General features: G+C 41.2%; 1 protein-coding gene and 1 long non-coding RNA gene across 10 annotated transcripts in view; one reads left to right on the top strand and one right to left on the bottom strand.

Moving 5' to 3' along the window:
• Positions 1 to 5,768, bottom strand: part of LOC142160700 (uncharacterized) — a 200,067-nt gene extending 194,299 nt beyond the window's left edge. For 2 of the 3 annotated variants that reach the window (XR_012693282.1, XR_012693284.1), the window contains exon 1: positions 5,499 to 5,537. This is a non-coding gene — a long non-coding RNA (uncharacterized LOC142160700). The other variant, XR_012693283.1, reaches the window with a different exon arrangement.
• LOC142160698 (uncharacterized) overlaps positions 5,768 to 14,151 on the top strand; it is a 302,469-nt gene continuing 294,085 nt past the window's right edge. For all 7 annotated transcript variants that reach the window (XM_075215569.1, XM_075215568.1, XM_075215576.1 and 4 more), the window contains exon 1: positions 5,768 to 5,870. The gene's annotated coding sequence lies outside the window, so the exon portion shown is untranslated. The remainder of the gene's footprint in view (positions 5,871 to 14,151) is intronic.

Below are 14,151 nucleotides of genomic sequence, written 5' to 3'. Positions count from 1 at the left end.
GTTTAAATTTAAAGCGGCGCTGCCTTGTAAAGGGGAGTTTCAATTTAAAAGGTAGCGCCGTTTCAAATTTAAACGCCGAAGACGCCGAACTCGCGGGTGTTGAAGAACCCGGAGCTTCATACATTTACCCCCTAGTGTAGTTCTGTACAATGTGAGATAACAAAGAGAAAAAACTATGCATATGTTCGTATATATATATATATATATATATATATATATATATATATAAAAAAAAAGAAAAAGTACTGCATGTAATCTTAAAGTGGCCTAAGAAAAGTAATTAGACTGTAGTACAATGGTTCCTTCCCATCTAATGAACAGTCCTGAAATTCTGCTATTGTACATCACCTATCTGTGCTTCTCCCTTGATTTCTGCTCCCCCCTCACCTGTCCCCCCCCTTTCATCTCTGATAATTAAGTCTACCGTCTCATATGAGAACACGGACACAATAAACAAATAGGAGACAGAAGCGGGCAAGTTGGGTCCTGGAATAGAAGAGAGGGGAGTATATCTCAAGGTCTGTTTGATATAAATGAGCTCACACTTCTATCACAGATCTGTGGGCCCCGGCATCACAGCTTTGTGTGTTCATTTTCTGATCTTATGCAGATGGCTGGTTGAACCGTCAGACTGCTCGTAGGCAAGTACTGACACAAGTCCGCCTGCGTCTAACTACTCATTACAATACAGAGAGAACAACACAGGCTTCAGATTGGGAGACAAGGTGTTACATCCTAATAATATCTTCACACTCTGTCCTCTACTGAATCCTGACCTCTTCTTCCTCCACATACCAATTAATCTGATGTTACCCAAAAATTAGCTAATTAGCAGAGCAGGACTTCTCACCTCCAAGAGGTCATCTCCAGCAGTGAGTCCCCCAGAGACCGGTGACATCATGGAACAGAGAAGACAGGTTCTCTGCCAGATCTCTGGCGCTACAGACTCCATTCCGTAACACGGGGGATTTATAAAGAGATACACAGCCAGCCCCTACCCCTCCATGCCTCCTGCAGCTAACAATAATGATGTGTCCTCTCATCAGCTGGTGTAAAGGATGATGATGATGGCTCGGGTATTGTATATACATCATACAACCCTCTCCACTTGGGGTGCTGTACTATTGACATTTATGGCTGATATTTCATGTTATCTTATCCGAGGAAGAGGTACAGCCGCTGCCAAACATTAGATTTTATTAAATGTAAATACTCAGAAGAAGCTCACTCTGCTCCCACAATCAGAGCTTATAGCAGGTAGACGGTCTTCGTATATAGCACATGGCTCATAGCGTTCCCGTTCTATGCTCATTATATAGATAAAACAGCAAAATGACCTATGGAAAATACAGTGGAAGCACAGAACATATACAAATAATCATCTTATAGACATCTTGAGCTTTAGGTTGTATTGGAACATCTATGTGGATATAGCAGAGAGACAGTTTTTAATAGCTTGTATGTTAGTAGAAGTATTGTATATTAGATTGGGTACAGTACAGGCAACTAATATAGGGACTGGCAGAGTGGAGCAGCAGTAGAATAACCTGATGTAAATGATGGTGGGAAAAGATTTGTTTGAATTTTTTTTAGCAGATAGCAAACCTGGGAGAGTAACAAATTAAAAGATCTTAGTAAAAAGTACTACCCAGATAACTGTGAAATGTAGTGAACGTCTATGGTTTTATTGGAACAGAAAGCAGTAAAATAGACCCCAGTGGGTTATTTTGGGCACATACAGTACAGGCAGAGATTAACACCAGAGACATCCTTCTATAAATTGGGTTATCAATACGTTTTCATAATACCAGGATAACCAGAAAACTATGAGTTGAAAAGTCGGTGATGCAATCTGTTGCAGTAATTGTTTTTCCGGGAAGAATATCCAAAGCGTTGATGGATAGAGCTGCCACTATATTATTTATATAGCACCACAATCTATACATTATTTAGCCCCCTGTACTCAATACGGGGTCTCAGAGAATGGTCTTTTTTCTCCACAGAAAGCAGAGCAACACTTTACACGGAAGAATCAAGGACACGTGAAAGATCATGAGAGGATCGAGAGAGTGTCAGAGAGGCTTGTGACCAGTAAAGGAATTTCTGAGGATCCATTTGACGCCAGAATTCTGACATTATGTATCCAGGAAAACATTTCTAAGAAAACACATTTCTTCTACGTGATATGTAATCCATCTTCACAGAGTCACTTGTCTTTACATGGCATCAGTCTAAGACAAGGTCTGATGAGCAAATTATACTATCAACAATATAAACGGTATCAAATCAACAGCTAGTCCCCAAAGATCTCATATATGAAATACTGGAAGACTGTTAGGGGATGGAAAAACTCATATGTCATGACAAGGTAATCCATAGTGACTGTCGCAGGTGTTGAAAGTAGTCTTACATCCATCACCTTCCTTCATCCTGATGAGGTTCTATGCTCTCCTTAGAAACATTATTAGCTCCTCCAATGCGGCCAAAGAGGTCAGAGATTAAGGGAAACGTAGTCAATACAGGGTTCAGAGAATGATCTTTTTTCTCCATGTAAAGGAAAGAAGCACCAACATGAAAAAGTTACATTTTGGATAAAAAAAAAATCCAGATGCTGCCTGATATAATCAGACATGGCTTGGGTTCCGGGTACAGATAGGGGATACACACGACCTCTGGGAGAGGAGCCTGGAATTAAGTCAATGGCACTACTAAAAAGACAATGTGGTTGCAGAATTTTGGCTTTGTGATTATAGTATATATTGGTGAAATCTGAAAATGTCAAGAGAAAAGAAAAGGGATGGAGTAGGTTTTATTTTTATCAAGACAAGAACCACAACATAAAGAACCAAAACACAGAATTTGACAAGAATATCTGCCAATGACAGGGAGGTGTTGATGCTGGGAGAGTAAACCTTAAATAACCAGATTCAATGATTTTGGAATTACTTGAAAGGACATCTGTAACCCCAAGACCCAAGTTTATAAATTAGGGGGCATGATGTAGATGAGATCATGTAGGGATTTGGTAATAAACACCACAAACTGGACGCTACAATGTTATTAATAAAACCTGCTTTTCATACCATTACATTCAGCATATGAAGACTAAAACTGCTGTATAAAAGTATATAAGAATACACAATGCAGATTTCTGTTCACATGTCTTAGAGCTGCAAGCAAAAATCAGTGTTGAAATTACCATACTAACTGAAATAGAGCATGGCCCGCATTATTCTCACGAATAATGCTGTTAATTTAATTCCCCGCTATATGTCACAATACTGTACAGTCATGGCCAAACGTTTCGAGAATGACACAAGTATTGGTTTTCACAAACTTTGCTGCTTCAGTGTTTTTGTTAGATGTTGCTATGGTAGAGTGAAGTAACATTACAAGCATTTCATAAGTGTCAAAGGATTTTATTGACAATTACATTAAGTTTATGCAGAGTCAATATTTGCAGCGTTGACCCTCCTTTTTGAAGACCTCTGCAATTCGCCCTGGCAGCTGTCAATCAACTGGGCCACATACTGACTGATGGCCGCCCATTCTTGCCTAATCAATGCTTGGAGTTTGTCAGACTTTGTGGGTTTTTGTTTGTTCACCCGCCTCTTGAGGATTGACCACAAATTCTCAATGGGATTAAGGTCTGTGGAGTTTCCTGGCCATGGATCCAATATTTTGATGTTTTGATCCCCGAGCCACTTAGTTATCACTTTTGCTTTATGGAAAGGTGTCATGCTGGAAAAGGCATTGTTCATCACCAAACTGTTCTTGGATGGTTGGGAGAAGTTGCTCTTGGAGGATGTTTTGCAAATTCTTTATTCTTAGGCAAAATGGTGAGTGAGCCCACTCCCTTGGCTGAGAAGCAGCCCCCACATGAATGGTCTCAGGATGCTTTACTGTTGGGATGACACTGGACTGATGGTAGCGCTCACCTTTCCTTCTCCGGACAAGCGTTTTTTCAGATGCCCCAAACAATCTGAAAGGGGAATAATCAGAGAAAAAGACTTTACCACAATCCTCAGCAGTCCAATCCCTGTACCTTTTACAGAATATCAGTCTGTCCATGATGTGTTTCCTGGAGAGAAGTGGCTTCTTTGCTGGCCTTCTTGACATCAGGCCATCCTCCAAAAGTCTTCGCCTCACTGTGCATACAGATGCACTCACACCTGCCTGTTGCCATTCCTGAGCAAGCTCTGCCCCGATCCCGCAGCTGAATCATCTTTAGGAGACGGTCCTGGCGCTTGCCAGATGTTCTTCGGAGCCCTGAAACCTTCTTCACAACTATTGAACCTCTCTCTTTTAAGTTCTTGACGCTCAGATAAATGGTTGCATTAGGTGCAATCTTACTAGCAGCAATATCCTTGCCTGTGAAGTCCTTTTTGTGCAAAGCAATGATAACAGCACGTGTTTCCTTGCAGGTAACCATGGTTAACAGAGGAATAACAATGATTTCAAGCACCACCCTCCTTTTAAAACTTCCAGTCTGTTATTCTAACTCAATCAGCATGACAGAGTGATCTCCAGCCTTGTCCTCGTCAACACTCTCACCTGTGTTAACTAGAGAATCACTGACCTGATGTCAGCTGGTCATTTTGTGACAGGACTGAATTGGAGTGGAAATGGTGTTTTTGGAATAAAGTTCATTGTCATGGCAAAGAGGGACTTTGAAATTAATTGCAATTCATCTGATCACTCTGCATGACATTCTGAAGTATATGCAAATTGCATCATAAAAACTGAGGCAGCAGACTTTGTGCAAAATAATATTTGGGTCATTTTTAAAACTTTTGGCCATGACTATATATATATATATATATATATATATCTCTATCATGTCACTGTATATACTTCTATATTGTACATATCACTATATATATATATATATATATATCATACTTGCCAACTCTCCCGGAAAGTCCGGGAGACTCTCGAAATTCGAGTCAGTTTCCCGGGGGAGATGGCATTTCTCCCGCATCCCGGATTTCACAGAGAATCGCGCCATTTGACGAGATTCTCGGTGAATCACGCCATTTTGGAGGGCGGGACAAGGCCAATCGCGTCATTTTGGCAAAATGACACGATTGGCCTCGTCCCGCCCTCCATTCTCGCCCCCTCTCCCGGAAACAAGTTTATATATGTATGTATATATGTCACTATATTGTTCATACCACTATATATAAAACTATGCTGTACATGTCACTGTATATATACGTTACTATACTTTATATATGTCACTATAGTGTACATATCACTATATATATATAATTGTACTGTACATGTCACTATATATATATATATATATATATATATATATGTGTTACTATACTTTATATATGTCACTATAGAGTACATATCACTATATATATATATATATATATATATATATATATATACATACATATATATATATATAACTGTACTGTACATGTCACTGTATATATATATATATATATTATTATACTTTATATATGTCACTACATTGTATATATTACTATATATCTCTCTCTGGACCGTCTGGCGCCCTCTGTAGAGATATTACCTCAGGTTTGATAATCTCCTCAAGTGTACTATCACAAGACCCTGCTGCTCTGTCTCCATCTCAGGAGCCATGTTTGCTGCGGCCTCCTCCTCAGAGAGCGCTGACTGGACATGGGCTTCCTGCCAATCACGCTTCAGTGTAATAATGACATAACCAAGAGCCTCCTGTGCGGCTCTAGTGACGGCTCATCAACCAATCAGCGCACTCCGCGGGCTCCGGCACAGCCGCCATCTTATAACGTCTTACCGCAGCAGACTCCTCTGCGTCGGATCCGACTGATAGGTGACCACAAGATGGCGGCGGAGCTAGCTGTCCTACAACCGAGGTAAAGGGGTGTTATACCTTCACCCACCTCCCCATTTACCTCTTCCCTCATCCAACTGCCCCGACTCATATTATCTGCTCGTCCCTGCACCTCTCTCACCCACCTGCCCCTCTCCACAACTTGTGGCTGACACCCCTATTTACCTCTCCCTTCATTCATATGTCCCCCACCCCACATATAAACTGTTCCCCTTACATCTGACCTTCATACAATTAACCACCCCATATATAATTTCCTCCATGTAAACTCACTGAACTGCCCCTTATGTAAATACCCCTCACTGAACTGCCCCTTATGTAATTACCCCTCACTGAACTGCCCCTTATGTAATTACCCCTCACTGAACTGCCCCTTATGTAATTACCCCTCACTGAACTGCCCCTTATGTAATTACCCCTCACTGAACTGCCCCTTATGTAATTACCCCTCACTGAACTGCCCCTTATGTAATTACCCCTCACTGAACTGCCCCTTATGTAATTACCCCTCACTGAACTGCCCCTTATGTAATTACCCCAGCCCATGTAATCTGTCACCCCATGCATCCCTCACCGGGTCATTCCACATCAAATACGTGCACCGGGTTTGTAGTTATACACCTTTTAAAGCTAATTTTTTTATGAAAATTTTGCTTTTAATGTTTTTTAAATTGCATTTGTAACCCTCTGTTATGGGGTTTCATATGATATCTAACACAGCAGTATGTTTTAATAAAAATGTAAAATTTTAAAAATCAATAATTTGGATTTTCTCAAAAAGCCATTTTAAAAATAAATAATGAAAACCATCTCAAAAATTGTTCATACTGTTGTTAATAAATCCCCAAAGTTTTATTTTGGGGTCATGATGGGATCATCTGGTACAAGAGCTTTCAGTTTTGAGGGATTCATGATAATTGTATTTATTGAGGCACTACACATCTGAGAAAATCAACAAAACAATATTTTTTTTCTAGTTCACCTCATTAGAGGATGCACGATCCTCTTCAAGTGTGTTTGGGGGGCGAGATTTTACAGACAGCGCCTGCTGCCACTTCTGCGCAGGTGTGCAAACTGGAGTTTCAAGATACTCCACGTGGGAAGACACTTCAGTTGTGTTGAATAGGCCTTTTACAGGGACGGGTTAGGTTTGGGTGGGCTGTAATTAGTGAAGAAAAGCCACTAAGGGCTAGATTTACTAAGCTGCGGGTTTGAAAAAGTGGGGATGTTGCCTATAGCAACCAATCAGATTCTAGCTTTCATTTATTTAGTACCTTCTACAAAATGACCGCTAGAATCTGATTGGTTGCCATAGGCAACATCCCCACTTTCTCAAACCCGCAGCTTAGTAAATCTAGCCCTAAGTCACTAATTTAAGACCATCCAACCCTGGACCATAATTGTCACATTTGAAGAAGCGGTGTGTTTAATTACAGTGGAGTATCGGACTGGGAGAATGTGTACTGGGAGCAACACTGTACTCACAAGAGGAAGCCTCAGTCACCTGGCCACGCAGAGAAGAGAAGGCACAGCCCCTGAGGGTGCTGCTGATCTCCACGGGTCAGAGGAGCATACGATAGGGCTCCTCTCACCCCTTAGCAGAGTCATGGGAACTATTTCCCCGTCAGCCCAGTCCGAGCCTGCTGTGGTTTTCAAATTGTTTTGGAGAAGTAATGAAGAATAAAGATGGAGGAAACCTTATATTACATTGCTTCAACCCGTTTAAAATGGCTCATCATACTTCTGATAAGAAGGGGTTGAGAACTGTTTCAGAATAGATGTGTAAATTATTTTCTGAAATACCAAAAGTTGCAGAAGCTTCTGCCAGATGCAGAAAACAACTTGAGACGCTTCGAAAAGAGCAATAGGGTTGTTGTTCAGTTCCTCAATACAACATAGTATCTGCTCCCACTTGCTGACATCAGAGGGTATGTAACTGCTGTCTATGACAACAAATGGTGGCTCGTATTTATTCTGGAGAAAGATGAAAAGATTGATGAAGTAAGAGACATTCCTCCATCCAGCTGGGCCATCACCATCTTTATCATACCCAGGGAAGCTGGATGTGTTATGGATCACTATGGTAGATGTTCTGTGTAAGGTGAATCTGTTAACTCCAACGGGTGGAACATACACCCTTTCTGTAATGGAATAACTAAAAACAAATGAAGCCTTCAGCTAGTTCCAACCCATCAAGTAGCACCATCCATCCAGAGCAGCAGCACCAAATGGTAATGATCTGTAATAAGCTTCCTTATAATATGTGAGACATGAAATTATCACAAATGTTTTAAATATTTCAGAAATAACATAATCTGTCATTGTACATAATATACATCATACAACGAATTGTTAAGGAGAGATAAATTAAGTGTAATGAACAGGACTAGATAGTTTCCATTTTCATTTTTTTAACAAACGGTCCAAAGTGAAAGCTCTTGTAGCAGATGATCCCAAAATAAAACTTTAGGGATTGATTAACAGTATGAACAATTTTTGAGATGTTTCAAAAATGAAAAAAAAAATGCTTTTGAAATCCAAATTTTGGTTTTGAAAATGTTACATTTTTACTTTTTAATGAAACATACTGCTGTTATATATGAGAAAAATGAGACCTTTTCCAATCTAGCTCAATTTGGTGACCTACAAATGCAATTTAAACATTTTTTTGTTTAAAAAATTGCAGCTTTAAGGCATAACACTTCAAAACCAGTGTACATTTCAGCCTAAGATGTGGGGGTTTCTTTACATCCATGACAGCATTTATTATACCAAATTTCATTACAATCTGAAAGGTCAGTTTGACACCCTGGGCCTGATTCATTAAGAGACTTAGGCAATAATTTGAGTAAGTTTTCTGGACAAAACCATGTTGCAATGCAAGTGGTGTAAATCACTTAATTATTTTGCACATACGTTAAATGCACACAAATATCAATTTTAAATTTCAGTGTACAAATAAGCTATCAAGTATTTGTGTGCTATATGAAAAACAGCCAGTATTTATCTTATGTGCAAAATAATAACTTAATTTGTACCCCTTGCATTGTAAGTTGGTTATGTCTAGAAAACTTACTCAATTTCTTGCCTAAGTTCCTTAATGAATCAGCCCCCCATGTGTTGATTTGATGTGGAATTAGAGATGGGAAATTGTGTAAGGATTAAGAAAAGTACAAAGAAAAGGAAGCCAGTGTGGTTTGCAAAAGAAGTAGGAAGTATTGTGATAGAAAAAAAGATGGCCTTTAGGAAATATAAGCAAACTCAGAATAATTTAGGCATAGAGGTGGATCTTGCTAGACAGAAGGAGGCTAAGAAGGTAATCAGATGTGCAAAGGCACAAGCTGAAGAGAAAATGGCCCAGTCAGTAGGCAAAGGGGCTAAAACTTTTTTTTTAGGTATATAAGTTAAAGGAGAAAAAACAAAAGGAGGAATAATAAGACTAAAGACATGGAGTGAGGGTCTTGTTGAGGGAGACAAGGTAATAGCAGATCATCTTAATAGTTATTTTTGCTCAATGTTCACTACAGAAATAGTGAAGAAGGGACCACAGTTAAGTTCTAAGTATACTCATAAAAATGAGGTAGATACAAGTACATTTACAGAGGAGAAGGTCCTAACAGAGCTCTCAAAACTGAAAGTGGATAAATCAGTGGGGCCAGATGGGATACATCCAAGGATACTAAAAGAGCTTAAAGGGGTGCTGGTAACACCATTAACAGAATTATTCAATCAGTCACTAGATACAGAAGTAACTTCAGAGGACTGGGAAAGAGCAAACGTAGTCCCACTACACACAAGTGGAAGCAAGGAAGAGGCAACTACAGACCAGTGAGTCTTACATCAGTAGTAGGGACAATGATGGAAACACTCTTATAAGAAAGAGTTGTAGAATACCTCAAATTCAGTAACTTACAGGATCTCAAACAGCATAGATCTACTAGGGGGAGATCATGTCATACAAATCTTACTGGGTAACTAAAGTAATAGATCAAGGGTGGGGGCGTAGATGTAGCTTATCTAGATTTCAGTAAGACTTTTGACAATGTCCCAGATCGCAGACTGTTAAATAAACTTGAGAGCTTAGGATTGGATTTTAAAATGGTTAAATGGATAAGATCTTGGTTGCAGGATAGAAAACAGAGAGTTATAGTAAATGGAGTGCATTCACAGGAGGGAAAGGTTACCAGTGGATCTGTACTGGACCAGTGCTTTTTAATATCTTTATTGGAGACGTTGCAAATGGCGTTGAAGGACAAGTATGTCTTTTTGCAGATGACACAAAGTTATGCAACAGGGCAGATACACGAGGAGGGGTTAAACAAATGATTGATGATCTAGGTAGACTAGAGGAATGGTCAAGAGAGTGGTAACTAGAGGTTAATCCCAAAAAAAAGCAAAATCATGCACTTGGGTCTCAAAAACCCAAAGGCTAAATACAGTATTAATGGGACTATAATGGAAACAACTGAGGAGGAAAGGGATCTAGGAGTCACTATTTCAGGTGACTCAGGCATGTAAGTAATGTCATAAAGCAATGAGGAAGGTAAGTCAGATGCTTGGTTACATAGGAAGAGGAATCATTAACAGAAAGAAAGAAGTAATAATACCACTGTATAGGTCATTGGTACGGCCTCATCTAGATACTGTGTTCAGTTCTGGAGGCCGTATCTCCAGAAGGATATAAGTACATTAGAGACTACAAAGAAGGGCAACTAAAATGGCGCATGGCCTACAGCACAAAACTTACCAGGAAAGACTAAAATACCTTAATATGTATAGTTTGGAGCAGAGAAGGGAAAGGGGGGACATGATAGAAACTTTCATATATATCCAGGGTTATAACAAGGTGCCGGAGGGAAACATTCTACAAAGGAAGAGAAGTATTAGAACACGAGGACATGTACTGACACTGGGGGGAAGGAGGTTCAGAGGAAATTACTTCACAAAGGGTATTGAATAAGTGGAATAACCTCCTATCAGAGGTGGTAGAGGCTAATGCAGTAGAACAGTTTAAAGATGCTTGGGATAGACCTAATGATATCCTTATAAAGGATCAAATAGGGTTTGAGGTTGCCATAGGTCAGTATTGGCTAACCTGTGACACTCCAGGTGTTGTGAAACTACAAGTCCCAGCATACCCTTCCAGCAATAAGCTGCTATATATTGGCAAAGCATGCTGGGACTTGTAGTTTCACGACACCTGGAGTGTCACAGGTTAGCCAACACTGCCATGGGTTAATACAATGGAGAAGATGGGCCACGAGGTTCTTATTTGTCGTCAAATTCTATGTGTCTGAGTGCACCCCTCACCCAACTGTCCTCACGCTGTCTGCGTTTTACCTGATACACTATGGACCCGCCATGTCCTGTGGCGCAGTGATAAGAGCGCACTCGCTCTGCGTTTTACCTGACTGGATACACTGGATCCACCGTGTCCTGTGGCGCAGTGATAAGAGCGCACTCGCTCTGCGTTTTACCTGACTGGATACACTGGATCCACCGTGTCCTGTGGCGCAGTGATAAGAGCGCACTCGCTCTGCGTTTTACCTGACTGGATACACTGGATCCACCGTGTCCTGTGATGCAGTGATAAGAGCGCACTCGCTCTGCGTTTTAATGAGAAATCCCACCATTGTGCTTAGTCTGCTTTACACAAAACTGGAAATATCCTTTTCTCACTGCATAACTGACTATAAATATAAATAATCAGGGTATGAATTTGTGGAGACAGGTTTCACACTTATTGTCTTTTACTCATTTTATGCTGCTTATGTGCAAAAGAAAGAAGATTTTTGTTCCTAGTCATATCCAGGCCAGTCATAAAATAGGCCCGTTAAACGTAATGTTGTGGCTTTTGCGGCACTGGGTTGGAAGTTTGTGAGCATCATGACTCAATCTGCTGCTCCTGGTCCAGCAGACATTATAGGCCCATCACCATATTCAGATCCAGGCTCTATTTATGGCACTAGGGTCCAGTATCATGTACATATAGTAAAATCACCAAGCTGCAAATCAGAAAAAAAAATGGAATATTTTAGCCATGAGCGACAAGGGAGGAAAAGCCAACAGATGACATCCAGGTCCTATTGTGAAGAGAAGATTGTCTTGTTGCTCCAACATGCAGGAAGGATTTAAAACAGCTGCTTGCAAAAAGCATTGACATTTTCCAGGGCTTATTACCACTCCATCAAATTAGCAAAATAGCTCTAAATGCGGTTCCCTCGAGTGTCAAATATGTTTTTCTTATAAATATTGGCTGATTCCCCCCACGCATTAATGAAGATGGATCTTTGCCAAGAAAATATTCAAATGTAATCACTGCCCCTGCTGCAGTACATGAGGACAAGAGGTGTTTCTGTTAACCCTTCTGTCTGCAGGTCTTGTCCTGTGTCCCCGTGAATGTCACTATGACCAGACTGCCATACTTAGATGTGTGGCTGCATAGTCTCACTAAAAGGAGAACAATTCAGTTTGTATTTTTAGGAATGAGTGCATGCTGTGATGTATTTTCATTTTTCACAAAATTTCAATATGTTCACATTTAAGTTATACCTTTTTTTTTTTTTTGTTTGGGGGCATTAGATTGAAAAGCCTTTGACTTCTCAGATACTCGTAATCACAAGATTTAATGTGGATCTAAGTATGAAAAAATAAAATAGATGTTCATTAAAATGTTACTGCACCATCCCCCTCCTTTCTGGCAAGCACAATTATAGGGGGTGGAATATCCAGGCCGGCAGGAGAATTAAAACACATATATTGAGTATACCGAGCACAGGTTGGATTTCAGGTGATCTCAGCTGTGTTGTCTGACCAGGGCCTGGCTAAGGGACTTGGATTTCCCTGAACTCTGTAGTAAGAAAGCAAATAATGTGTAACCTGACAATTCTACTGCACTTCAGTTGAGGGCTAATTGTCACATACAGCCTTGGGTTATGTTCTGGATGCTATATAGGTCCCTCCCAGACATTGGTGGACCTAGAATGTATTTTTTTTTTTTGGGGGGGGGGGGGCAATTTGTGCCCCGCCCCCTTTTTTCCTAATGAAAGCATGGGGCTTCTAGCAGCAGCTCGCTATACTGATGTTCCCCGTGGCTGCTAGGTAAGCCGATAATGCAGCTCGGCTGTGCTGATTGTGTTGAAACACAATCAGAGCGGCAGGACAGGATTCTCTGCCTGTTTGTCAACCGCAGGGAACATCGGTATAGTGATCTGCCACTGCTGCTAGCCCCCTATGGATCTGCCACTGCTGCTAGCCCCCTATGGATCTGCCACTGCTGCTAGCCCCCTATGGATCTGCCACTGCTGCTAGCCCCCTATGGATCTGCCACTGCTGCTAGCCCCCTATGGATCTGCCACTGCTGCTAGCCCCCTATGGATCTGCCACTGCTGCTAGCCCCCTATGGATCTGCCACTGCTGCTAGCCCCCTATGGATCTGCCACTGCTGCTAGCCCCCTATGGATCTGCCACTGCTGCTAGCCCCCTATGGATCTGCCACTGCTGCTAGCCCCCTATGGATCCGCCACTGCTGCTAGCCCCCTATGGATCCGCCACTGCTGCTAGCCCCCTATGGATCCGCCACTGCTGCTAGCCCCCTATGGATCCGCCACTGCTGCTAGCCCCCTATGGATCCGCCACTGCTGCTAGCCCCCTATGGATCCGGCACTGCTGCTAGCCCCCTATGGATCTGCCACTGCTGCTAGCCCCCTATGGATCTGCCACTGCTGCTAGCCCCCTATGGATCCGCCACTGCCGCCAGAATTTTTTTTTTCTTGGCCTATGCAACTGGACCTCAGGCTAGGTCATATTGCATTCCCTTTGATTATTTATGCATCCCCCTGTAAGTATGTTCTCTGATGTTTCTGGTTTCCAACCTCACGGCTTCATATTTGGGCAACAAAACTCAGTTAGACTGTGGATTGGACTATCCGCATTGCTGTCCCTGGGCAGCAACCCAGCTAGCTGCTTGACACTCAAATTTATCATTCAGTTTATCATAGATTCAAAATCCCTTGGCTAAAGAACCTGACAAATTTAAATCTAATCTATGAAAGATACTTATGCAGGAATCTGATTTGCCAGACCAGTTGTCCATGATTACAGAAGTTTTGTAAGTCTCAGCCTCTGCAGGGTAGGTGTGTCATCTGATATAGGGACACTGACTGTAAGAGCCTTGGTAAGTTTAGTGTTTACAAGGAGGATATTATGGATGAAACATTTCATGAACAAAGAGGAGGATTTTTGGAACAGAACTGTGTTCTATCATATGTAAACAGTGGGTGGAAAAGGTAATTTTGCCTCAA

Source organism: Mixophyes fleayi, chromosome 6 (assembly GCF_038048845.1).
Source record: "Mixophyes fleayi isolate aMixFle1 chromosome 6, aMixFle1.hap1, whole genome shotgun sequence".
NCBI classification, from domain to species: Eukaryota; Metazoa; Chordata; class Amphibia; order Anura; family Limnodynastidae; genus Mixophyes; species Mixophyes fleayi.
This window is presented reverse-complemented; position numbering and strand designations above follow the sequence as displayed.